A 26,556-nucleotide genomic window follows, 5' to 3' on the forward strand; every position below is an offset into this window, starting at 1 on the left:
AGATTGGGCCTTCTCTAATGCCATCAGTTGCCTATTTGCCAGATCTTGGCCTTCAGCACATTTGTCCTGTATGGCTCCCATATATAAATATAAATATGCCGCTACCCTGGCAATCTTGTTGTGCTCATCCTTGGCCTTAGGGGCCATATATAGTTCACTCAGGGCCACATGTAAGGGACCCTGATCTCTCCATATATCTGACCCAGTTAGTGACCTGTTGCGCGATTGCCTGCAACCGCACATTCTGGTCCTGTTCCGTCCATTCGCCTCTCACAAATAGCTTATGTAAGAGGTGCTCTCTGGCTATTTTGATATCTACCAAGGTCGTCATTCTGGAAATTGATTTCCTTCCTGATTTACAGAAGTTAGTATTTTATTTTACAAAACAGACCGTTTCCTTAGAGCGTTCTTTGAGGAGTGCTTTTACAATGTAACACGGCGTGGCGCTCCAACAGGATTTATGTATCCTTTCAGTTAGCACACTTTTTAAATTGCACAAGTGGTAGATCTAATCCAGATGTCCCGGCTCGAGCCCCCACTCTGTTAAGCAACTTCAATTCAGCACTCCAACTAAGTCAATGCCAAGTCTGGGATGCCCAAGGGAAGCCCTTATTTATATATTTTTATGACAAGTTCATGGATCTGGATGATAAACCCTTGTATAACGCCCCTCTCTTTGAATCCCCCTGACCTCACCGAGCCAAGAAGTAGGTTTGTTTTGCAAATTAAAATATCTGTTTTACAAATTAAACAATATATATATCACACTTTTATAATAAATTAATATTTGATCGCAACACTGATGAATATGACAGTGATCACCAATGGATAATATTACACTAGCACACGTATGTATTTACTTAAGAGTTGGTATAGGAAGGATAAGGTAGCTGAGAATGCTTTCATGGTTTCAAGGAAAAACAATGATGGAAAGAATGCAGCACAGAAATAAACTGATATGTTTTCAACAAGAGAGAATATAATCGCTTTCCCCTTGTGGCAATTCACTCCCCCCTATGCAGTATAAAGAGGTGGAAGGAGAGCACACAATTTTCAGGAATAGCATCAAATGCAATACCAATTCAGTTCCCCCCTAGCAAGCTTAGAGCAACCAGTATGTTTTTAAACACAGGCAAAAATACTTTAAATGTGATTTGCAAAGAAGTGAAAATACGCAAAAAAATAATTTGTATTCCCTATAGGAGATTCAGGGTAGGTGACTGCTACTTTGAATTAGTTCAGGTCTACGCTAGCAATGATTCATGAGGGATTATCAGGTTGAAAATGAATTTCAGCAATGCAAGCAAAAGACGGCTATTTTTGACAGGTGAAGAAGTTTGAGCTAGTTTTCAATTCGCTGCACTTTTTCTGAGTGCGTCAAGTGGGATTATGGAAAAACTATAAGGAGTAGAAAGTCGGCTTAGGGGTTGTTGGAAAGCTTAGATTCTTAGCTTAAAAATAAAGTTAAATCTCGTTCCTAGCACACGCGGTCCAAACGATACGGACGATTTAATGGAGGTAGATCGTCAGAAATAAAATAATGATTCAGAATGGCAAATGACACTTTCACAGGTTTGAAATCAGAGAATGGACACACAATTTCTATGATGCAGTTCTAGGCAGGTTGAATTGGATGTGATAAGCTTATTTTAAACTAATAGATGACTATGCACAGTTCTGGCTGGGTACTCGCACTATAAATTTGAAATAGGGCGTCAAGATCTGGTCAGGTTGGCTGCGGTTCTCTCGCCATGGGACGGTCTCTGGCACTGGTACTGGTCACAGCGATCTGGTCTGGTCTGCGGTTCTCGATCTCTGGTTCTGGTCTCGGCACTGCACAGCGGTCTGGTCTGGGTCTCTCTGGATACAGTACTGCTTTCTGGGTTCTGGCACAGGGTTCTAGCCAGAATCAAACAGCTCACCCGGCTGTTGAATAGTTTGGTTAGGTTGCTGGATTCTGAGGCCTGCTAAGAAGGATTCAGCTTTTGGACTAGGCCTCTCTGCTGCAAGTTCTGAAGTCTGGATTCTAAGTTCTGGTCTCTTGAGATTGTCTGCTCCGGCAAAATGCTTCGCAAGAAATCAGTTTGAAATGGAAAAGTGAATGTCTCTACCTGGGTCCCAGTGGCTCCTTTTATGTCTTTTGAAAGTGGGTGGGAAGGCTGACTTTTATGCCCAACCCTCTGAGTATCCTGATAGGTGAGAGAATCTACCGTCCTCTGATTGGGGAAGAAATGTGTCATCGTGATGAGGTATGTTTATGGGTCAGAGGATCCTCCCCTTGTCAATTTGCACACAAATCTATTTTTTGATCCAAAAACATATTTATCTATGTACAATTTTTCTAATATTATATGTCCAGTTAACATATTTTCTCTAGCACCAAATCATCCAATCCCTGTCTTTGTAAGATGTCGTGTCCACTTCTGACAGAATTCTGCCCTTTTCATCAAGAACACAACCTCTAAACTTTTCCAGAATTTACACAAACGTGCGCAAGGAGTATGGGCATCAGATGATAAAGCGTCAGATTTTTAACATACAGACATTCGGAGTAATACCTTATTTTCCGCTACTACCCCCCAGAACATACCACAGAGTCCTAACACCTCTTAAAATGTGCACAGAAAAATCACAAGTATAAATGATATTATTATATAATTTTGACAATTTCGTACTATGAATTATCCATCTTTTTAAAATTATGCTCTGGCCCAGAGGGGTGTGGTTTCCCAAAGCACATGGTGGAATTTCTGGTTTGTCCACTTCCTCCAAGCTCAGCTTGCTCACAGAGGCACTGCACCTCCCAGTTTCGACCCCTTGATTAGCATTTGCCTGAGCCAAGGAAAGCTCATTGTTCTGTTTCCTGCAGTTTCAGGTACCCCACCCCTAATTCAATCAGAGAGGTGTGATCTCCTTTTGGTGGGGGCAGCAGAATGCAGGCCAGGCCTGGGAATGCAGTTGCTTGGCAAGTTTCAACGCCTGTCGGGTGTAGTTGTCAGGTAGAATTCAATCTCTTTAAGCCAGGCTTCAGCTAAATGTCACTTTTGTTCCCAGTTTTTCTTCATTCGAATCAAACTTACAATTTTTACACATGCAGCTAGAACGCTGATTCTAAGTTCAAAACTATGACATTTAAACAGTTGCAAACTATGGGACACTCAACAGTAGGTCACTCATTTATTTAAAACATTTAGATTTTAGTGGCTTTAAGTCCAATTTCACTTAAGCTGCTGACATCCACAGCTCAGCCAGTTTTGTCATGAACATTATTTTAGGCTCTTCATCTTTCCAGATTGTGTATGCACACAAGACTACATTCTGCCAGATGTCTGCTGGTGTTCAGAAGATTTTTGAATATCTTGAGATGTTTGAATTAGGCATTTTGAGCTTTCATTCAGAGAAACAAAGGTGATTTCAAAGCACTTTTTGAGCTAACAGGCACTGCTGTTTTTCCTTTGGCACCACGTTTCACTCATGGCGCTTCTTGCCTATCACGCTCGCACTGGTGGGTGGCAGGTCAGGCGACCATTTTGGTGTGCGCAAAACTGTGCAGTTTTCCTGGATTCTGCCGCAAATGTGGGCTTTTCGGCCATCTTGGATTTTCTAAGCCCACAGCACCAAATGTTGTAGCCTAATAATTCAAAAGTGGGTCAAGACACCTGACAGGAGCGATCATCGGTCTCCCAAAACTGGGCTCCATTCAGGATCGGGAGCTGGCATTTCCCGATCATCTTGGTGGGGCTATTGGACAGTTCCTGACCAGATGCTTGTCCAAGGCGCAATACATGCATAAGCCGCTGTTGATCCTTTGGGTTCTTTCCTGGGGTATCAGGGGTCCTCTCAGAGTTCCCAACTGCATTGGTTCTACTTCGGCTTGCGATGGTTGAGGAGCCTCTCTGGGGCTGGATAGACTGGTAAGGGTTTCGGCTGAGGACCACAAATCTGTCTTTTCTCAGCCTTCCTTTCCTGAAGATGGAAATCAATTTGGAGGTACAAGTCAAGAATAGCCTGGAAGGAGCCTGGACAAGCCACTCTGGCCAATTCATCCTTCACCTCCTCATTCAGCCCTTTTCTGAACAAAGTAAAGCATACCTCGGGTGACCGGTCGGCTTCCTTGGCTAGCTGCTGAAACCGGGTTACATATGTCAACGGTATCCAGTCAATATTTCCAAAACATATTTTCAAAAACAAAATGCAATTTTTTTTTTTTTTTTTTTTTTAAATGGTTCTTTTTTTATTTTATGTTTTATTTTTGTTTGGTTACTATTTTCCGGCAAAATTGTGTCGAGAAAATGGCATTTCGAAAATATGGCGTTCGAAAAAGTCACTATAAACCTATGTCAACATGTCTTGGTTGACTTGCTGGAATAAAGAGCAGCTTCTCCTGGGCGGTCAAACATGGCCTTAAATGCCTGGATAAACCCGTTGTATTTGTCCAACAGAGGGTCCCGAACAGCTACCAGGGGTGTCGCCCAGCCTAGGGCGTTGCCAGTAAAATGTGATACCATGAAGCCGACCTTAGCCCTGTTTGTTGAAAAGTAGTAGAGCTTGAAGGTGAAGTGCACCATGCACGAATCCAGGAAAGAGCGCAGTGCCTTAGGAAGGAAGAAACAAGTGGATGCGCTGTGCATGGCTGACCATAAATGAGCATTGAGACACAACAACACATGTTCTGAAAGGCACTTAAATGATTATGTTGTCAACAAGCCCACCGACTAGACCGCAGCAATCCCTCTGAACAGCGGACATGTCGGAAGTAAAAATGGATGCCGACAAACCGCGTCGGATCCTCCAAGCTGAAAGAAATGGGCGGCTGCGTTGAATCGTGACATTGAAGGCACAAAATGGAAAAGCGATTACGGTGGAATTGATGGAAAGAGGAAGGTTTAAAGGACTGTGGGGTAAAGGAAGGAGACAGACTAGTTACACTAGCTTCCTCCAGCCATGTGTGCCATAGATTCTCTGGTGTAAGCCGAGTATTAAGGCCCATCTCATTACCAAGCCGAATGTTCTTTTACAGGAAGCGACCTCCTGCCCCAAACAAGTTGGTGTCAAAACCAAAAACGAGGTCCCCACTGCTCTAGCAGATAATACACCGTCCATATTCTCCTTTCTGATCTTTCTGAGCATGGTCCAGCTGACACTTGCTTTGGTCCTTTCTATGCAGCATTGTGATAGATCTGCTGCCAGAGTTCCTCATTAGATGAATACGGAGGATGCAGAACACTTAGACTGCGCGGGTCCGACCATATTACTCCGGGTCTCAGCTCTTTGGATATAAGCTTATCCAAGGTGTCACTACTTATATATAGCGCAAGTCACCACCAAAAAAACATGATTTTTCCCACACCAATGACCATATCGTGTTCATTTTATGCAAGAGCAAATTAATTCAGCAAACAAGTTAGGCTTGAGGCATTTGTGCCTGGGCTTCTAAATGACCAGTTCTTATTGTGTTAAAAAAGTACTCTCTGGTCCTCCGATCTGTCAGTTCCAAACATCCGAGGAGACTAGAGGCAGGAGGACTGAAGCCCCTCCTAGCGAAAGCACTGCTAGAATACATTCCATCCCATTTTAGCTAAGAATGTAAAATATCCGAGCAAGCTAAAATCGAAATGTATTAATACAACTTCACTTTCAAATTAGGTTGCAAGCAGGACTCTGGTATAACCGAGAAAGCTAACACAGAAGAAACAGAATGGTATTCTAACAAGAAAGAATGTCCCCTTCCCCCACCTGCCCTCTGCAAAGTATGGCAGCGAAATCACATGACAAGGTTGAGAGGTCACCTATCCCTGTCCTTTGGTATGGGGTTTGCCTGCTGGGGATAAAGAGTAAGAAGGGGATGGGACAAATAAATGGGAACGCAGTGGACACGAGTGGTGGCCAACAGTGTGGCAGGCACAATCGGCTTGTGACAGCGGCCCTATTACAGCACGAGACTGTGAAAACAGATTGGCCCTCATTGTTCAAATATTACGTAGTGGATACAAAATGTTCCATTATTCATTTAAAAGGATGAATGAGCTCACATTGAATTTGAACTTTCCATCTTTGGAACTCATTAACCAATACTCATTGTCCCCCCTCTGCAAAATATAAACACGTGAGCAGGCGTCCTTTTCTCTGTCCACCTGGGAGATGCTGTCCCCCCAGTGCAGCATGGCTCATCCCAAGTTCCAAGCAGTGTTCACCTGATCAATGCTACCGGAGCACAGGCCCAGGTGTGTTTCTTTCATAGCCACATAGGTTTGGCTCATGCTTGGTATCATCATGTCTTTCTTTGGCTCATAAGTGACACTTTAGAATCACATAGACTACATATGTTTGCATCACAGGTATGCGGTGGGGAGGGGTTAAGTTAATAAGAAAGTAGGGGGAGATCCGTGGGGCTATGGCGCGACTCCCCCAGCATATATATGCTGTAAAATAGGGTACAAGATATAATACAATTTGATATTTTGAGATTCAAAATAATGTTTACACAATAATCACATTGGTTAAGGTTTATAGTTACTGCTTTAGTGCCACTATTAGTTTGGTTTTAGCATCATGTATTGAGGTTACACATGTTTGGCAAACAGGTCCTGCTTAGCACAGCCATTATTTATTTGTATTTATTGCATTTGTGTAACAGCCAAATCCAGAGGTATCACAGCATTTGTACAGAGGTAGGAAAACCGATACAGTAGATGCAGAGAAATTAAGCCATTAATCATATTTGTTGAACACCACGTTTTTACAAGTTTATTAAAGGTTGGGTAATAGCGCTCATTTCTGATGTTGGGTGGTAGGTAGTTCCAGAGAGAGGGCGCTGTGACACAGAAGCTCAAGCCTCCTGCTGTTTTGATTTTGAATCGAGGGGTGAGCAGAGTGAGGCTGGCGGATGAACGTAGAAGGCATGCAGGGTGTTCTGGGGCAATGCTGTTGTTGAGGTAGAGGGGTTTCCTCTCTGTAGATACAACGGTGTGCAATGGTTAACGTTTTAAATTCAATGCAGTCTTTGATGGGCAGCCAGTGGACTTCTTGCCTGGTTGCTGTGGTCAGAATGACGTAGGCCCAAAGCTGTACGAAGGGCATTATTTTGATGAAGTTGGAGTTTGGAGAGGTTTGTTGCAGAGATACGCATGAGCAATGTATTGCAGTAGTCTAATTTGCTAATGATGATGGCACTTACGAGTGTCAGGCATTTGATCGGGAGAGACATTGTCTACTCAAGGAGATGAGCTTCGAGGTAATGGGACGTAGATGAGGCCAAGGCATTAATGTGTTTCGTCATGGACAGTTCCACATCCTGATAGACACCTAAGGTTTTGACATGCTTCAGAACAGGTATGTCGGTGCCATCAATGGAAAAGGAGGAGAAGGCAGTGTCTACGTTGAGTCAGTGGGGGGAGCCCACAATGAGCAGCTCTGTTTTATCGTCATTGAGGCAACGATTATGTGTAGCCATCCAACTTTGGATGATGCTATACACCCTGTTGATAGCGACAGTGTCACTGGTGTGGTTACCTGTAATAGGGAGGAGGATTTGGGTGTTGTCTGCAAAGTTGGTATAGATGATACTGAGGAAGTCAAGAATGTCAAAGAGTGGCATGGTGTAAGTATTGTAAAGAGAAGTGGCAGGGGAATGAGGGTGAGAGAATTAGGACAAAGGCATGGCTGCCTTTGAAACTCCAAAGATATGTATTTTTGGAATTTGAGAATATCCTAAATAGTTTACAGAACAGGATCTCCTTAATATTGGTGTATATGTTTGACAACAGATCACCATGTAAGCCACTATCAGTCCTGTGATCTTCTCCACATGAAGCAGAGGCAGGTTTGAAGTTCCAGACTGTTGTTAATGATAAGTTGCTCCGTTCCTCTACCTTTCCATATTTCCAAGACTTGGTAGAAGTTAAGGTCTCTGACCACGGTGGAGGGATGTAGCAGATGTTGATGACTCCCTTGCCACACTCTGTACAGCTCCCTTGCCATGGCCAGCAGAGCTCCACTACGTTTTGTTCATGTTAGCGTGTCGGCTTGAGGTGATGCATAAACCACTTATCATTAAAGGCTGTATAGGTCGTCAAGATTCCGAGAACCCATCGTCCTATTAGTCTATAATATTGGCAAGGTTTTTTTGACTCCGGGACCCCTCACGACTATGATGCTCCAATCTAAGTCTAAAGATGCTGCTTCAAACTCTTGTAATCATTCAGAATCAGGCAGATCACCCTTCCCCTCTTTGTCCTGTCTAAGAGAACTCCCTGTTAGTTGGAATTGGTATTGTACCCCTTCTTCCCAAGTGGCAGCCACCATCATACTCCTGGCCTAGGGGTATTCCACCTTATCTGTGTGCTTAGATATGAAAATATGAAAATGTGGATTGCTATCGGAGAAGAATAGATACTTCACGAGTAGATTACAATTATGTTTGGGTTAGGGTAGAAGTTGTGGTACAGTGCTTGGATTCATGCATTGTTTATTATTATTTCAAATTGATTTCCACCAATTTTAATGGTTTTTTAGGAAAAATATGTAAAGTGCAACATTTGCTGTTTATGTTGCCTTTTGGCAATGTTGGTTGTCTTGAGTTCATTAGCTGAATTTTTGCTTTTGATTTTGGTAGACTGCTGCACAGGTTGTGCATCCATGTATTTGGTTGTAGGTTATGGGCTCATGCGCTCTATTGTATGTGTTTGTGTGTGTGTGAATGAGTGAAGAGGTGTTTTCTGTCTTCAGAGATTTGTGTGCAAAGAGGTATATTGTGCATGCCCTCTACAAAGTTTTTTGGCTCCAGAAGTGCATTATTGTCAGTGCTGGCTCCCCTGGACCCATTTTCTGCCCACATAGGAGACACATAGGAACCCCTCAAAATTCTATTGTTAATAAGTTTTGATTTGAGCAACGGATTTGCCCGAAATTTTGAAAGTGATTAAAGGTCTGCGCCCCCAGACTGCAGAGTTTCATAAAGATTTGTTAAAAAAATAAAAAGTTATAAAGCATCTAAAAAATCTTCTTTTTCCAAAACTGCAGCTTACTTAGGCCTACTTCCCATTCATTTTCCCACAGACAAAAACGGTAACGTTTTGCCAAATCGCACAGCCCAAACCGTTGGACGGATTTGGACCAGGTCAAAAACAACTTGGCCATGAGGCGTTGACTTGCAATCCATGCGTGGTTTGGGGCTATTCCGTGCCATAGTTATTTAAAAATTTGTCGGCAAAGTGGGTGCCCATTCCCCAAAAATTATAGTTATTTCTCCCATGGTGCATTGCAGGATCATGGTTTTCAGAAAGGAAACAAAAACAATTTTTTTTTTTTTTTCGACGCAAGAGATATTTGCGTCTATAGCCGAGGTTATGGGAAAATGAAACACAGCAAAAAGCTATTTGCAGGTCAAAAAACATACAAAAGCCATCATGGTAGAGGTAGGGGGATGGTTAGAGGACATTGAGTGAAATCTAGGAGTTGAAGGGGGTACGGGGACCGTGTTTGCAACACAAAGCTTTCCGTAGCCTCGGCTATATCCGCGAATAGCCGACATCTCATAGCAAACTGTGTCACAGAAGCAGCGTGTGTTGTGGGAGGAAAGGGAGAGGGCAGGGGAGGTGAGGAGGCCATCTGAGGAGTGGGGGGAGCTGGCACAGATGAGGGGGCTATTGGTTGGGGGCATGAAAGCATTTTTCTTCCTGCCAGTTTTGCTGATATTCGCGCTATATCCGAGGCTTCAATGGACTACAGATAGCCAATGGTATGTGTAGTTCAGTATCCGCGGCTATATAGTTTGGGGCGTCAGTGGTTTTTATTCTTTTGAAAGTACTTTGTTTAGGTATAATGACGTTGGGTGTGAAAAATCAGTGACCATGGCCTGAGGCCATGGTCAGTGACCTGGTAGGTATTAGAGTATTTATTATTTTAGATGTGTGCTTTCAGACCTTTGAGCATGTGAGGTTTTGGAGATAGATAGAAGAAAATAGTTTAACAAAATTAATATAAAAGGAGTAATTGTAGTCTAGTTTCTGATGTGCCATACAATGTATTTTAGATTGCGTATTCTCACTCATGGTATTATGTTGTGTGGATGTGCAATGTTTGCCTATCTAGTTTACTGTTATGTATTTTTCTATGGTTTCTTATATTTCAGTTACTTTACATAAGTACATGAGTAATGTTGTTCTGTATTGATAATTTAAGTTGGATTGCAGTATAAAACTTGAAGTCAGTCCCTTGTCAACTGACTTTTTGTAACCACAGTTATGATAAAAGAATTGTAGCTGCAGTTATAATAAAAAATGTTTGTTTTTATTTACTGTATTTGTGTATTTTTATATGATACGTAGTCCTTAAAAGGACTGTTTTGGGGTACACTGATTGGAGAACTGTAGCACATTAGGAGTACTGTTTTGATGATATGAAGGAACACTGCATTTCCTTCATCAGTTAAGTGGAGTCAGTCATGTCTATAGAAATTGGACATGTAGAACTGTATGTTGTTCGCAATCCATAATTGGTTGTGGTCTGTCATGAATGTTGAAAATGCTTTATTAACAATTCTCCGGAATTTCTCAATTTTGCCATCAAATCTGGTGGTCCATCTCCATTTTGGCCTCTGAATGAGATTGGAAAAGTTAAAGATGATGTGAGAAAATAGTTCCATTCGTTTTCACATGTCTTGTTTCATCATTAAAGTAAGGGACGCCCCTCGTACATTCCCCAAATCATTGCCTACACAATGAATTAGTATGACGTCTGAGTGCTCTGTACTTCTCAGACTTAACAATTTTGGAAAAACCTGCAACCAACGCATTCCCCGTCATCCAAGCCATTTAATGGTAAAATCTCACAAACCTGGATCCATGTTAATATTTAGTTTCTCACAAAAAGCCAGCAACCAAAACAGCCAACAGTCTCCAATCAACCACACAGTTTTTCAAACCAGCCATGATATCTGCAGTATTTCTCTGTTTCCAGGAAAATTATTCATAATTTGAATTTCTAGTAGTTTGTATGAGCAGGGTATGTATGATGTGTGTGTATTCTACTTTCTAATTGGTCGAGGTTGCTGTTATTGTTCGCAGCTATCCGACAGCTGCCCAGTTCGCATCATTTTTTTTTTGCCTGTAGATCCTCACCCCCCTCCTCACGCCACACGTTGCAGCCGTGGTTATATTCGAGCAAGTGACACGTCGTGTATTTGTGTACGTGTGTTAGCAGTGGCTATCTGACATTTTTGGTAGGATGGCATCTTATATTCATTGAGTGTTTTGGGGGAGTGTAAGAGATTATGGGAGTGTAGGAGGACTATGAGGAGTGGAAGGGGCTGGTAGGCATGTTGTGGACATTTTGTGGAGTTTGGTGGAGTGGAAATGCAATTTTGAATTTGCAGTTTTTGCGAATAGCCGCGGTTATCAGCAAACATCTAGGAGGGGCTCTTGTATAACCACGTCTATGAAAAGCACATGCTTAGGGGCATCAATACTATTCTGTGTTAAAATTAGTTGTGGCTGGAACCGCAGGTATATTTAAAGTTGTGTCTATAAATATAAATGTTCTGTGCAATAATCACATGTTCATGTGGATGATACAGTACAGAATTTTATTTGTGTGAGTTATTTTATGTACTTAGTTCACTTATTTGATTTGAAGGTTTGAAGGCCAATTTAGTGGATTTTGGGCTTGCAGAAAAATGTGCATGTAGCCACAGATACAAATGAAGATCTGTAGCCACATTGAATAGCCGTTGCTATGAAAGATGCTATGAGGGGTAAAAATAGGTTTCTGTCAGTTTCATTGTTTGTTATTGGTTGTTGTTACTTTTGCATTTGTGTAGGGCTTAGTGATAGGTTGTGCTGAAAATGTGTCAGTCATCTTAGTAGTTTTATTGGTATAGTGTTCCTTTTTTGGTGTTTGTTTTGGAAAGTGTAAAAACCACAATTTTCTGCAGTTTTGTCCTTTTGATTCCTGAACTCTGACTGTGCACATGGCAGGGGTGTGGCTGATGTGAAAGTAAGTGTTAATCTTTATTTACACATTTGAAGGTTAATTTACAGTTTTGTGTGTGTTAGTTGTAGTGACCATTGCTATCAGATGGTGTCCATTATTATTTTCTTCATTTGCTGTGTTTGAGTGGCAAGTATTTTTTAATGTATTTTTTAAGTTAAAAAAATGTGGACATGTAGCTTTTGTATTTGTTATTAAGGTTGAATGTTATTTGATTGCACTTCTTGTACTTTTAATGTATTTTGAGGTATGTAGTACTTGTAGGTGTTTGCAGTATTTTGTGAGGTAGTTCAATTTATGGTGTTGTGCAAGTTCATTTTTGATATGCACTCATTTTTGTATTTTCTTGTAGCTGCATTGTTATCAGCCCAGTGGATTTGCACTAGATGTTGTACAGTTAACTCCCGTGAAAGGTCAACCTATATTCAAAAGATAATGGTACTGCTGTAGATGGAAGCAGGAAATGTATGGAAAGCTTTCCTAGTGACCTTTCTAGTATTTATAATGATTTTTCACATGGAGTGGAATCTCTTCCATTCCTTAACTGTGGCATCTCCCTTGGCTACCCATTTGACGTATGGTCAACACAGGACTTTCATCACTGAATCTGGGAAGTGTATTGAAGCAGTGCACCTGATGAATGCGAACTTGGTTATGATACTGCTGGTGAAATTTTGAAAAAAAGGGGAGAAAATTAAATTGCCCCTTAAATAAAAACCTAAAGATGGCAGGTAATCTGGTGGTGTGTGATTAAATTCTGCCATTTCCTAAATGTGGCCTCTTCCTTAACTACCCAGTCGCAGCATGTTGTACAAATGACTTTCATCATGGTTAGATTGGTTATCGATAAGAGAGGAGTTTGTGTACTGGATACCACTGCTGATGTAGAGGTTTAATTTCCAGTTGGTGCTGTTGATGCACTGGTGGATGAACGTTCTGAATATGATGCTGATCCTCGTCTATGCAAGGAATGGGCACCATGCATTTTTCTTTTGTGATGTTCATGGGCTTTATGACATTTATCATCGACATCGACAAAGTAAAACAAAAAATAGACAAACTAAACAAATCACAAGACAAAGGAAAATTGGATTTTGGGAAAACTGGGTAAAAAGGATGAAGAGTTTAAGGGGTCAAGTGCCAAAAGTGCTTGCACTTATTCAGAAACCCTTTCACTAGCAAGTACAGAAAGCAATGATTAATGTTAAGTTATTTTTTGTGGGTGTGGTGATTATTCACGGCTACAGACTGCCACGCCGTATGATTAGACAGTCTTGTATGCGCGGGCTTCGTCAAATGGTGTGGGCGTAGCCACGTCAATACAGCGCAACATGTGATTGAATAGTTTGTTGATGCATATATAAAGGTCACGTGTAATAGTTTGTTGATGCGTATATAAAAGTCACGTGTAGGCGCGCAGCCGCAGCGCATGTTGTGGTTGGCTGATGCATTATGCGCAAAGAGGCGTAGCCGTGTTACAGGAGTTGGACGTCCCATTGGCTTATTTCTTACACACGGGTTACATCAAAGGGTGTACTCACATCAATACGTATGATTGGATCGTTTGTTGACACATATAACTTGTAGGCGCAGAAAGGCAGCACATGATACCATTGGCTGGAGTATTAAATGCGAAGATGCATAGCCGTGTTGAAGGATGTTGACGTTCTATTGGCTCATTTCACACACGCGGGTTACCCCCTGCCCCAGTATGTAGCCGCGCATGTATCCTTAGTCGACGCAGCTATAAAACCTCTTTTTTAAACATAGTTTTGTAAATATTTATTTTAAAATATATTTGCAGTTACTATAAAACTTAAATAACTATTCATGAACAGTACATATACATGTAAATACTTTAAAAAGCTAAGTACATTTGCAAACTCAGTTTTTGTAACAACAGGTTTATTTGGGGGGAATGTTGTTGCCCAATTGCTTTTTATTTTACTTTCTAGACATAATACAGTATTTTGATTAGCTGAATTGTCTGTATTATTGATGTTAATTATGTATGGAATAACAAAACCCTTGAAATTCAAGGAAAAACTTTAGTTGCAGGGATGTTAAGGTGAGAACTTAATACAACAAAACCCTGGAAATGCAGCAAAAGCCACCTTAACTTTGCGCCCCATGTTGCGCAAATTATGACCACAATGATGACATCACAGATCACATCACTGATGACAGCACTAATTGCATTACATCTGTAACTGCCATTAAGCATGAGCTTCAGCATTGGTCAATGTGCATGGCCAAATATATTTTAACACATGAATGGGTATTAGTCATAGCTTTCAGTTATGGGCAGTGGTCACAACTTTCACCCATGTGCACTGAATATTTTAAAACACTAACTATCAACCAGAGATTTTGGCCTTTACCATTGGATGCAGCTTTCAACAGTGTCCACTGTATATTATGTACACTGAACAGGCACTAACCATGGACTTTAGCACAATACTGGCCAGTGGCCGCAATCTTTGACTATGTCCACTATATATATTCGAACATATAAATGGACCACTAGCCATGGCCTTTGACCATGAGCGGTTTGTACATCTTTTGGCCATGTGTACTGTATATTTTAAAATATTAACATGGCATAAGCAATGGACTTCGGACGTGTGCACTGTGGGTTATACAACACTAACCAGCCCCTATCTATGGACTTTGACCGTGGTTACTGTATATTATATACACTAACCAGGCACTGGCCATGGACTTTAGCACAATACTGGTCAGTGGTCACAATCTTTGACTGTGCCCACTATATGTTCTAACATATAAATGGACCACTAGCCATGTACTTTGACCTTGAGCAGTTTGTATATCTTTTGGCCATGTCCATTGTGCATTTTAAAATAATAAAATGCAATAAGCGATGGCCTTCAGCCGTGCCCACTGTATATTATATACGCTAACCAGCCGCTAGCCATGGTCTTCAACACAATACTAGCCAGTGGCCACAACCTTTGGCTGTGCCGACTGTATATTCTGACATATTAATGGGCACTAGCTGTGGTCTTTAGCCATGGGCACTGATTACAGCTTTCAACGTTGCCCACTGTATATTTTAAAACAGTGACAGGATACTACGCATGGCTTTTAACCATGCACATTGGTATTTTTAAACACTAACCAACCACTAGCTATGGCCTTTGGTGCTGGCCAGTGACCCCAGCCTTTGTCATGGCCCAGTCCATGGCCTAAATTGTTATTACAGTAATCAAAGTTTTCACAAGCTAACTTATAAATTATGTTATGTCTATTTCCATTATTTATGAAAGCAGTTATATACTGCTGTTCAGTGATGGCATCAGTGATGTGATTTGTAATGTCATCATTGTTCTCATACAACATGTAATTAGTGATGTCATCGGTGATGTCATCATTGCGGTCATGTTCGGCGGAACAGGGGGCATGAAGTTAAGGTGGCTTTAGCTGAATTTCCAGGTTTTTTTGCATTAAGTTCTCACCATAACCTCCCTGCAACTGAAGTTTTTTCATTGAATATATATATATATATATATACATATATATATATATTTCTCTTATGATACCTTTGATTTGAGAACTGAGCATGTGCACAGCCATTTTTACCCTGTGTGTCAGCTAAAATTCTAAAGAATGGCTCCTATTGACTAGCGATGATGCAGCCATTTTATGCTCTCATACAAAGCCGGTTACTATCAGAATCAGTATATATGCTTCGATGTAAAACACATTTTAATGTTAGGGTGAGTGTCGTGAAAAATTAAATGAGCGCCAAGCCAATTGTGCATTATGAACTTAGGGATTCAAGCATACAACCCTTCAATGACATATTTGTCAAATATATAGGTCTGTGGTCATTCTTATGTTCCCAAAATGCTATTTGTTTTTATGCAAGGCAGGCTGGAAACTTCACTGGCGCTATTTCGTCCCTTCAAGAAAAAAGTAGTGTCCTAGTTAGTGGACACTCCCGTTCCCTGCACACCATTCAAGCTGCGTAAAACTCAGTCAAAATTGTATATCAATTCTTACATAAACATGAGGTCAATAGATTTTTAGATTTATCAGGTCAAGGCCACAGTTTTTAATTTGTGCTTTACAAAAATAGTATTGAATTGAATTGATTGTTTATTTGTATAGCGCCTATACACAATGTGTTTCAAAGCGCTTCAAGGAGGAAGGGAATATGGGCGAAAACAATTACATTCTTACAAGTCCTTGAAATGATTCAGAATGTGAAAAATAACTACCATAATCAGCCTGGCAACATTTCCGATAGTGCAAGTGCAAGGAACAAATAATGAGAAGAGGGGAAGGGAAAAATGAGACAAAACCAGCAGTAACATTACTATGCCTGATGACAATTGATGTAGTGCATGAATATACAAGAGGAGGAGGACGGGAGATGAGGGCGGGTGTGGAGTGAGGGAAAAGGAGAGCAACAAAACAAGCGACTATCATAATAGGTCAGACAACGATTCAGAAAAGTGCCGGGGGGGAGTGGGAGGAGAAGACAAGGATGTAAGGGGGGAGACAGGCAAGCTGCTACCAAAGGTTTCGGGACAAATGATAGGAGTAAGTGGTAATGGACATAAAAAGGGGGGGAGGGAGAGGGCAAGGTAGCAGCGAAGACAGGCGGCTACGATTACTATGCCTGACGGCAATTAAGGTAGTGCTAGACTTTAACAAGACAAGGGGAGGGAAAGGAGGAGGAGAGGGCAGGTGGATGAGAAAGACAGGCGGCTACAATTACTATGCCTGGCGGCAATTGATATAGTGCTAGACTTTACCAAGAAAAGTGGAGGGGGGGAGAGGACATGTGGCTGCGAAGGACTGCCTATTAGTGATAGACAGTGTTTTATATACAAATTAATGAGCCCAGTCCCTTCACCAGGAGCAGAAACTCTTAGATAAGTAGCAATTAATCTTCATACTTAATGTTTCATATATCTACAAAAAGTAAACCAATAAAGTTTCTTTAGTTTGGGGATTTTGTATGGAGTAAATCAAAATGATCAAACATGGTGTAGATTGTTGTAAGAGCAATAAAACATCACCTTAGTCATTCATTGAGGATCATGTAGGTGGTCTATTCTTTGAGTTGTAAACATTTCTTGATCAGGTGAGGAGAGGTATTCCACCTGATATAATATATACATGTACAGGTTGGAATATCTGTATAGCATCGTTATAGTGACCATCTTCTGTTGGTTAGTTATCAACTGAGGCACCTACCTTACAATGAAAGACAATGAAATGATACTCGGCCCCTCAGGGTCATCTTAGTCTTCTGTAGTGGGACCATATCTCTTGGAATGATAATCTTGTATCTGAAAATAATTGATATTGTTATTCCATGTTTTGAAAATGTGCTTTGTTCAGTAAGAGAAGTGTAGCACTCTTATTATGACTACAATATATACTGGAAATGACCATTAGTCGTAAAGATTGCACAATTTAAAAAAAATACTCTTTTCAAGATTCCTTTTTTGTGTGTCTCATCGTGCAGCTGTCATCACCGGCTGGGTTGGCCTTACCAAAGGCATACCTGATCTCACACCTCTCATGCACATAGAAAGAGGCTGAGCCTTATAGTGGGGCAGAGAGACACTGGGAGAAAGTATGAGCGAGCGTGCTAGATAGGGCCATGATACGCCATATACAGCTAGTTATTATTATTTCTAAACTATCGTTTTGTCTGGTGGAAGCTTCCACCATCTGTCCCTTCCTTGCCTGTCTATGGAAAGCCTTTATCCTAATACCCTTCCTGTGTTATTTTCTGCCCAGGAAGTGTTGTCAAATACCTGGCAGGCTGAGGAGTGGAGAAGCGTTGTCTAACTGCCTGGATAAAAGGACTGCACAACATCGCCTTAGTTTAACTGCAAAACAGCCACTTTAAATCTCCCATTTGGTAGAATGAGTTACAATGTTATATTAACATGCATTGGCAATACTAACAGTTTGGGCTTTTGTGTAGGCATGGGGAAGGCGGTTGCCAGACACAGCCATTGTGGTATTAGCTGGCCATTGATGGTAGAAGGTGCAAAATGGTGCAAGTATCTGGGCAAATATTAGCAGTGCCTGGCAAATGCCTAATATTTATACACAAGCCAAAACTGTTGGCTTTGCCAATGCTTATTTTTAACAGGATTTCAGTGAAGTACACACATAGTGCTTATTAAGTCATTAACTTTCAGAAGACTGCTTTGAAAAAACACTGTCGTCACTTTGAGTACAAAGTGTGATGGCAAGGCCTGATTAAAGCGAGCTCAGAGTTTCCAGGCGGAGGAGGAGTGGTGGCAGAAACTGTGTTGAAATGGCCATAGGGATTAGCATGGCCATTGGCAGTTAATGGGTGGGCAAATACCCAAACACCTACAAGCTGCGTGGCCCACATCATATGCCATTGCTCCCTGCCTGTACTCGAATGCAATCGTTTTGGCTTATAGTTGTCACTTGCGACCCCTAGCAGCTCAAACAAACAAATATATATTATATATATATATATATATATATATATATATATATATACGGTAGTTTCTTTTCTGACGCTTACACTGTGGGCTACGAGAAAGAGTTTCCCAAAGCATTTTCCAGAAGGATAAGTCTTGGAAGTTATCGTCTTGTGAGAAGAGGCTACATAGAAAAGCGCCTGGCCAGTGTACGGCAGGCCCAGCCTGGTTTCCATTCGGGAGCCACAGGCTGGCCGGTGCGAGCAGCTCCTGGAGAGCTGTTGTTTTCCTAAACCTTATAAGGTGAAACTCTGACAGGGGTCGGAGGAAGCGCTGCAGAAGGAAATCAATGACTCATTCCTCATTCATTTTCGGTGGCTCTCCTCGAGAATATTATTCACGTTGTTTTCATTCTTAGCCCAATAGCAAAGGCGCACAAGGAGAGCATGGGAGCAGGGGTCAGGAAGCAAGGGTGGCCGAGAAAACAAATGCCTATTTCTTTTGGCCCCCATAGTCCCTAAATTAGATACAGTGCAAAAATATGCCAGGGCCTTCTTGTCCTTTCATTCTATTTACTTTCATAACGCCCCTCTTGTTAATACAAATATTGATCTAAGCAGGGTTTTCTTATAGCGAGCACGGTTTACACTGTTAAGTACCGGGGCTATTGCAGTGTAGTGAGGTGCCCTGAGAAGTAAAATACGCCCTTCCCGTGCTATAGAGTAACAATGATGGCAGGGGGCAAGACAGCTATATGCGTCCTTCCCATGCTATAGAGTAACAGGATGGCAGGGGGTGGGGTCTGCTATTTGCGCCCTTCCAATGCTATAGAGTAACAATGATGGCATGGGGCAGGTTCAGCTATATGAGCCTTTCCCATGCTATAGTGTAACAATGATGGCATGGGGCAGGTTCGGCTACAGATCTGCGTGAAACTACTGAGTTGAAAAGTCTGACCACCAAAAGTCCGTTTTTTTCTTTTCTTTTTTTTCTTCATTTTTTCACACGTATATATTATTATTATTTTTGCATTTTTAAAGCGCTCACACAGCCCACGGGCGGGTATCGAGGCGTTGTTACAGGAATTGTTTGTTTTTTAGTTGCATAATTGGTTTTTGTCTTAGTTTCGTACCCGGGGATTGAACCTGTGTTGCTTCATGTTGTCTTGTTTCCAAAGCGAGCACGTTGCTGCTGAGCTATCCCCCACAGCCCCCACCCTACACCTATATATTTGTATTAACTTTACCCCCCCCCCCACATATACATATGCAAATAAATGGGGTTTGGACTTTTGGTGGTAGGACTTTTCTACTTAGGTAATTTCGTCCTAACCCTCAGCTATATATGCCCTTCCCATCCTATAGTGTAACAATAATGGCAGGGTCAGCTATATATGCCCTGCCCATGCTATAGTGTAACAATGACAACATAGCACAGATTCAGCTATCTACGCCTTCCCATGCTATAGTATAACACTGATGGTATCTGGCAGGGTCAGCTATAAACACCCTTCCCATGCTATAGTGTAACAATGATGGCATATGGCAGCATCAGCTATATAGGCCCTTCCCATGCTAAGGTGTAACAATGATGGCATGGGACAGAGTCAGCTATATACACTCTTCCCACGGTATAGTGTAACAATGATTGGCAACAACACCTACCATGTTAAATGAGTGCCAAAACATAGCAGTGCAGCACCTGGCAGATCATGGAAATGGTGTTAGTTGCTTGTGAATGGTGTGATCACATGGCCATAGGATGGCTATGCCGAGCAAATGTTTTTCGATGCCTTGCCATTCCATGTGATGACCAGATATATATGGCTTCAAGTCAGCCCCCTGCTCATCAAAGCCTTTGACAGCTCCTCACACTAACATGCTCCAATTCTGCATTCCACCAAACAATGCACATAGCAACCTGCATATGGCACCTGAACACCCCTCGCAAAAGACATCAAGTATCAGAACACTAAACCTCTAACATCAATTTACATATCACAGCCCCGGCCAATGTATCCTAGCATCATGGCCCCACATAGCCATCCCGCAGAGACAAATGCCTGCAAGATGTCGATACACAACACCTAGAAGCTGACCTGTATGCAGAGTTCAGGGTACTTATGTTGTGCGTGCATCAAAACCACAGAAATGGTGTCCTACATTTTTCCTCTGTCTGTCTCTCTCTCTCCACTAGCCTAACCAAGCCCCCACCGTAGCAGATCATCAGTGCACCTGGAGACCGTGTAAATGGGAGCGAATTGCAGTATAGATTCCGGTGGCACAACAACGCCTATACAAAAGGCAAACTATCGGATTTGTAAGTGATTCTTGCATGACAGCATCGTGCTCCCTTTCAACCCTAATTCATCTTGTTCCATGTAATACTGTTTGGTAATCCACCCCTCTTGTTTGGTGAGGGCTGCTTTCTCTCCTCGCATTGCTTATTTCTCAAAACAGATTCTGAGCCATAAATAATTGTATTTCCATCTTATTCTGATTAACTCATTGAACACCTAAATGTTAAATGTTCTCCTTGTCCTAATTCTGGCGGAAGATGTACACATTTGCAAACCTCCATATCATCTCCCAAAAGCCTCGTCCTCCTTTCTAGTGCCTCTGAACATGGGGTGTATGTCATGAACTCAAATGTATGCCTTTAACAAACTGGACAAAATGGCCATTTTTAGATGACTTAATTCCATTTTTTAACTGTCTGTTTTCTTTTATTTGTAATGAAAATGGGGAGTTCCCTGTCATGAAATTGAGTTCAGTGTTATCCACAAAGAGGCATAATATCGAAAGTGAGTTTTAACTAGGTTCATTTGGAGACTATACAGTTTTCCAGGGGCAAAACAAAAGAATTACCAAACAAAAAAGCATTGCAAGATGTCTCCTGATAAGCACATTAAATAGTCTCTGTTCCAGTCTCTTGCGATGCTCACCGTGCTTCCCAGGCTACTCACTTTCTCTGGGGCCTCAGTGGCCTGCAGTCCTCCGGAGAGACTCAGGTGAGTCTCTCATCTCTTGAGTGCAAAGCGAGCGAACTACTCCTCTACCTGCAGCCGCCGCTTACAATGGAGATATGTACAACACTGCTTTTTTAGGTCTTTCAAAAGAGGGCCCAGAGCTTACAGCAGGCAAGTGCCACGTTAGACCTTCCACTGGCTGCCTGTCTAGGGCCCTTAGAACACCCTGCACATGGGTCCTGGTGCTGCTGTCTACCAGCCCACTCACACTCTCCTCCTCACCAGTGTGCCCTATTTACATTCCTGAGGGCACCCGCGCTGTTTCCTGCTCTGCTTCCTCCTATCCTCCTCCTGCACCTCCTGAATGCCTTTCTGTAAAGACTGGTGGGGGGTGTCTGTACTCCTGCTCTCTATATGGCAGAGGAGAGGCAGAGAGGACCCCAGGCAAGATTCTCTATAGGGTAGCGCTGGTCGAGCAATCAAGGCCTAGCTTCTCAGGAGGTGATGCTTAAGTACAGTGAAGTCCCCAAGCCCCCACAAAGGAATATCCACACACTGTATTAGTTAAAACACAGTCTTTATATAATTAATATTCAAGGTTATGTACAATATCACGATAACTCACTTTGTATTCAGTTATCTATAATGGCAAATATACAGTACTACGTAGTACCACAATTACTATTAGATCTCTTTCAAGTACATCAACTGTACGGTTAAATGTCAAACAAATCAGTTCGTAAAGGAAACCAACAATAGATATAAGAGGAAAGCAGTTGGTGAGAGCAATTGGCAGAATACTGGCCTGATACCTAGATACAGTTCTGTGTGGAGATCCCTCCACCTGGGCAACCTGTAGAATAAAGATATATCACAAGCCCTGTCCATATATTGTTCACAAGAGACTTTCCCATAGTTCTGCAACCCCAAAGTACCTGGCGTTGTAGCGTTCCTCGTCGGGAAATCAACGGCCCTTCTTGAGTGCCCTCTCTTAAAGGCAGGAGTCACGGGTCGTCGAACTTCTGACTGAGGACAGGGTGATCTACGGCAGTGAAGTGGCAGCTTCTTTCTTGGCGGTGCTCGTCGACGGGGAAGCGTAGACGTCCTGCAAGGAAGAGGCGTGCAGGGCACCTCGGTGTTGAATGTTCTGGACCACAAAGAGTTTGAAGAACTGTGGCCCAGCAAGGGTGTCGAGTCGTCGGCGTCTCTGTGGTCTTTGGGTGGTGGGAAACCCACCGGCGAATGCTCCTTGGCGCGTCAACGGCCTGGCCTTCTCCGGCGGGCGGCGGTGCGGACAAGCATGTCTGTGAATCAAATGTTACTTAGGCAAAGGGAGCACGGCGGCTCCGGTCATCGATGGCGGTCGTCGACAGTGATGGACAACAGTGTCCGGGCGCTTCTCCTTGTGATTCCGCGGCGGTCCCCGTCTCCGGTTCGGCAGCCTGTGGTAGGTCTGTCTACCAGGGAGCTTTGGCAAAGATCAGCTGGTGCACGATGGCCCCTCGTAGCTCGGGAAGAGGGCACCGCACCAGGTCCTCTCTGGGTCAGTCCTTGGAGACACAGCAGCTTTTAGATTGATGAAGGAGAGCAACAGCAATTCTTCTCTTCCAGCAGGGCTTCAAGGTTAAGCTTCAGTTTTACTCCAGTTACTCTTCGTAGTGGAATTCAGCTTCTGAACACGAATTCTAGTAATGAGAGGCCCCCAGATATACTAGTTGATCTCCCATTCATTCTGCTGGGTCACACTCAGGCAACCAATCAGTCAGAAGGGCATTCATGCAGGCAGGCGGCCAATCAAGTGCATAGTGCATTCAGGCCATTCACTTCTCTCCAGAGACTCACGTATTGGGACAAGTACCCAGCCATTCAACACCCCACACTGCATTCAAACCAGTTTCGGGCAGGGATGTCTCAGTGATTGTGTCAAACACCAGATACTAGACATCCACAACACAGAATGCGTATTGGTCACACACTCCATTCACCCAGGTCCCACCCACAGGGCGTACCCACAACATACAGTCATTGGGAAGGCTCCAGCCAGTCTGGTTGGCATTTCACAACAACACCATATATGGAAAATCCACCAAACAGCCAGTCAGGGGGAAGGGACAGAGTCAGGGCTTCCCGGGACTTCGGGAAGATCAAGGTAACAGGCGATGGAAGGCAAGAGGCCACAGGGGCCATCTTGTCTCCATCAGGAACCAACGGGTCCAAAGACAGGGCCTGGGCATCCCAAAATGGAGGACGCTCAGGGCACTAGTCAATTTAGCACGGAGCTCTCACCAGCCCATACCCTGCTCTATGGGCCACACACAGGTGCCCAAAAACATAGATTAGGGGCACAGGGTTGTACCCCCACCCATGGGTGCCATAAGGGTATTCCATGGGTCTGTTCACCAAAACCCAAGGAGAGAGCTGCACTGCCAGGAGTCCCACATGAACTCCTGCGCGGAAAACATGACAGAACACACGATGAACAGCAGTAAAGGACAATGATACGGGGGCCCTGTCCCTCCAATGCATTTCCAGCATCACACTTGCCACATGCTTGTTCCTACACCCTTCCTAGGGTAACCCTTCCTTGAATATAGGGTTTACTATTTCCTTTCCCACTGACTCTCTGGATCTTGTCTTGATCTGCTCTACAACCTTCCCTTCTAGTACTCTGCCATTCCTTGACCTCTCTTCGCTACTTCTCCCAACATCTTCCTTCTCTGGTGGAGGTAGAATAGAGCAAAATTCTTACAATTTTGCAACTCTGTTATGCTAGAGTCTTATCACAATGAACACTGGGGGTTTACCTAGGAAGACATTACAATGAGCCAGTCCAAAGACCTATCTATTGCACGCCATACAGGCTAATCCTTCTCTTCAAAATGAACACTATTGGTCTCCATTATATGTCTGCCTTACTAGGAGTTTCTAAACTAGTTTATTGTCAGATCTTTTTGGGTTAATATAAAGTAACATATCACCAAATGTCATTTAAGCTGTGCACTGGTCTAACACTGAATTTTGAGTGGGCTGGTTAATGCACTCGTCCTAGATTCAGTGAATATAATACTACTTGAAAAGTAACTCTATTCACATTTATATTAGAAGCTTTTACCAGTTTATCAATGTACTTTCTAGTTTCAAAATGGCTAATTATTTGAATTATGGATTGCTTCTTTTTACGTTCCTCTCCTTGGATAATTACTGAATGTGTATACCTATTTTGATCCTAACGCCTTCTTAACACTATGATCCCAAACAAATTGATATTTGGGTCAAGTTTTACAGCAATGGAGCTAAGCCACGCCCCTGTGCCAGCAAATCTTCAAAAGGCTGCCCCTGTGAGCGCTCCCACATGTGCAACCAGAGTGCTGTTTGGCTGGTCTCTGTCTTCTCTTCCAAGGCTGCAAGGTGCTGTGGATTTCTGCTGATTACGTTCCTCTCTCCGGATAATTACGGACTTTTTATACCTATTTTGATTCGCCAACGTTTTTAACACTACAATCCCTAACAAATTTAAATATGGGTAAATTTAACACTAACGAAGCTAAGCCACGCCCCTTTGCCACCGGATCTTCAAAAGGCCGACTCAGCACACACCCAAGAGTGCAACCAGAGTGCTGTTCGGCTGGCCTGGGGGCCAAGGGAGAGGTACTTTATATTCCCTTAACATTTGATTATTGTACCTTTTCGAACTATCTGTTACCTAGTGCAAGGGGCTGGTCACTTTGTCTACGTTGCTCAGTGATATGTCATATGCATACACTCTAAAAACAACTATGCCGCAATTCTCAATACAAGGCCCTAAGGAGAGTAAGAACTTTATGGGGACTGCTTCTACCTTTCAGCGATTAGTGAAACGGTTTACAAATTCACCGAAAATGGACTCTATACAAAATCGCTCAAAATCCCTAACGTCAGATATCAGAAGCAACCAATGGGGACTAAAGGTACTAAAGCACCATACATTGCACCCACAGCAAGAGAGGTTATACAACGTGAACAATATTCTGATGTTTTTATAGAAGCTCTAATATATTGATGAGATACCAGACTCAGCCTTAATTGCAGAGTCAGGGGGATCAGGGGGATCAAGGATTACCTTTAGTACCCTTAAGAGCAGAGTCTGTAATTATTCAGGATAACATCTCTTGCAACATATTTTACACAAGCCGAGAGAACAGATTATGAGGGTGTATGTGCCCTTACCCAAATCTCCTGTTATTAAGAAAGCTCAGGTGCACATTAGGGAAGAGCAAGAAGGGTGTTTTCTCTGGTCCCAAAGGCAAGGACCTGTGAACCATTCTACCCCCACTGCTATATCAAATGATACATTTAGAACTATTTAGGATCTCGAATCATTTAAAAGCTTGAAAAAATTTAACTTCAAGCTATATCCTGCTCAGCTTCTCCCACCATCAACAAGTGAAGTAGTGTTACAGGACAAGCAGCTTCTGGATGTACACATTCCGCAGCCATTGAACCTTTCAGGTTGTCCAATTTTATATCCAAAATCTTTAAACTCTTCCTCTAGTTCTTCAATTTCATTTGTAAACCCAACACGTCAAAGGTCATTTGGCATGAATACCGGTAACCCCCTTGCTGGAGATAACCTTAGCAGCTCTTAATACAGGTTTATTGGCTCTGGCGAAATTATTTGAAACATTGGACACAAAATCCAATGAACAAACACGTCTACTGATTGGCCTGACTTCTAAGGTGAATCAGACCGAAGAACACATTTGAGCGAGGGAACCTGCATGCTAGAAGCAATTGCAAGAATTGCAGGGGTTAACGTTGCCTATAGTAATTAATCCTAAGCCTGTAACATCAAATGTGGATGTTTTAAACACTATAGATTTATCTCACCTCTCATTGCAAGGGGAGATCATTGAAGACTGAGGCAGAATAGTTTTGAAAGAGCAGCCCCAGGAGATCTTTGAGGAAATATTGGAGAACCCAGAACCAATGTGTAAAATATTTGCCAACTGGCAGGAGGGAAATCTGCTTTAGCAGGGAAAAAACATGAAGAATCAAAGTTCCCTAACCAGATCTTCTATGTTTGGCTCACGCACATTTTTACGGGCCCTATCCACACCGCCTCATGATCATGTACAATTAAAGGCTACAAATAAAGGGTGTCAAGAAACCTTGCAGAAA

Source organism: Ambystoma mexicanum, chromosome 10 (assembly GCF_040938575.1).
Source record: "Ambystoma mexicanum isolate Mex_15411 chromosome 10, UKY_AmexF1_1, whole genome shotgun sequence".
In the NCBI taxonomy this organism is placed as follows: Eukaryota; Metazoa; Chordata; class Amphibia; order Caudata; family Ambystomatidae; genus Ambystoma; species Ambystoma mexicanum.